Source organism: Empidonax traillii, unplaced genomic scaffold (assembly GCF_003031625.1).
Source record: "Empidonax traillii isolate 1590-97213 ecotype Southwest subspecies unplaced genomic scaffold, ASM303162v1 scaffold1018:size752740, whole genome shotgun sequence".
Lineage (NCBI taxonomy): Eukaryota > Metazoa > Chordata > Aves > Passeriformes > Tyrannidae > Empidonax > Empidonax traillii.
The window spans coordinates 71,989-74,000 of record NW_020956211.1 but is presented as its reverse complement, the minus strand read 5'-3'; positions in this window follow the sequence as shown (position 1 = coordinate 74,000).

The following is a 2,012-nucleotide window of genomic DNA, read 5'->3' as shown; positions in this document are numbered from 1 at the left end:
GAAATAAAATTAGTTCCATTGGTCTTCTAGTGTATTAAAGTGCTATCTGAAGTTGTTACCCTGTTTTGGAAAAAAAAAAAAAAAAAAAAAAAAAAGAAAAAAGTTAACTACAGACAGTTGTTTCTAATGATCAGAGATCTATTTTAGTAGTCAACTGAAGGTTTAGTTGTGAGCTTCAGATTTTGTGAACTCCAGATGTTGTGCGGTGGTTTCTTTTTTTTTTTTTTTTTTTTTTTTTTTTTTTTTTTTTTTTTTTTTTTTTTTTTTACGAACGAAAGGAAAAATCCAAAAAAAAAAAAATCCCAACCCTGAGGAATATGTACACTGGAACCGTAGTGGTAGCTTTCAGTATTGTAAAGAGATTGTTATATACAAACCTTTTTGCTGTTTATCCTGTATGTAATAAAGTCCTTTCTAGATCCTATGTGAAAAGCAAAGTGAAGCGGCTCTCAATCTTCAGCATGTTTCCTCATCAGCGAAGACTTGTGTAATGTAAATTGTGCCATGTTATTAAAAAATGTGAACTAAACTGCTAGGTGCTTCTTTGTGTGGAGTACCCCAGCGTTGCCATGGGGAAGAAATCCTTTTTCCCACCAGTGGGGTTTTGTTCAGAAGGAATAGCTGTTCAAAATGGAAAGGAAATGGCAAGCTTTTCTAAGCCATCTTATTAAAATTATTAGAGTAATCAGAGAAAAAGGAACATAAAGGAGACCACATCCTTGGCTTCTTTAAAATATAGTACTACCCTGCTTGGATTAGATTTTAATTAGACCATAATCTCAGTCTTCTGGATGCACATCATTAAAAGCCTTCTGAGTTTCTGACTGAAACCAGTTCTAGGTGGCCACAGAAGGATGGAACTACTGGAGCAAGTGTGAGGGTCCCCATGAGAGAGGTTCTGATGAAAGCATCGTCTTCCAGGCTCATCTCAGCGCTGTCAGAGGAGCCCTGACAGCTCTGTCAGTGTCTGCAGGGGGAAGAAACGTGCTCTTCATTGTCCACACTGTGATCTTTGTCCTCCCAGGTGCTGAGCAAACTCTTGCTGCTGGTCCTTAATTCCCAATTAAGCCAATGAGCCCTCACTCCCAGAGCCCCAGGAAGCATTGACGCATTTCACTCCCTTTGAATTCAATCCAATTTAAGATCCGTGTGTCAAGTCTTCTACTGCTGGTGATGCTCTGAGGAATATGCCTGAGAGGAATAGAAAGAGATGAAACCAGATTTTAAATGCTTTTAAACTTAACAGGTGCCTTCCTTGTTTTTCAGAAGTTAGCTTGCAGGTATAGACAATTTGATCTTTTTTGCAGGGTTTTCTCTTCAGGACATTTGTCTTAAATCTTCTATTTTTGAATTCACTGGTGTTTTAAGAAATGAAGTTCATTTAAAGACCACACCAAGTACCATCTGTGGGAATGAAATGAGTGGTAAGGGTATTAATTCTGTAGGTTGTGTGAGATTTAGATCATAGAAAGCACTCAGCTGCTGTGCTTGCAGCACCCAGGATGTTGCTTTAGGCTTTAAAGTCCCACCTTCCCACACTCTCACTATTTTTCCACTTAGCATCTTCCTATCACCAGTTGAGATGCCAACCATGGTGTATAGGAGAGGAATCTTTGAAAGCACTCCTACCATTTGTTTCCCAAGACAATAATCATTCTATGCCATAGTTTGTCCCTTCTTTTTTAACTTTCTATATTGTCTTTGTTTTGTCTTACTAATACCTAGCCTGGTTTTCATCTGTTCAGACCTTGCTGCTGCCTTCTTAGCAGTCCTTTTCTCTCTCATGGCCTATGACAACTGAATCTATCACAGGCAGCAATAGACACTGCACAATATTTTCCCAAAAGTCATAGACATCTTATATTTTTGTTCCTTTTTACCTTTGCCTGTGTGAGCTGCAAGTGAAAACTGTAGTCCTTGCTGGACTGGAAGGTAGGGGAGGCTTTTACTGAAAGTATTTTCATTTGCTGTGGCTGTGCCTTGTAACTCTTTAGCAGGATTCTTGCTGCTTT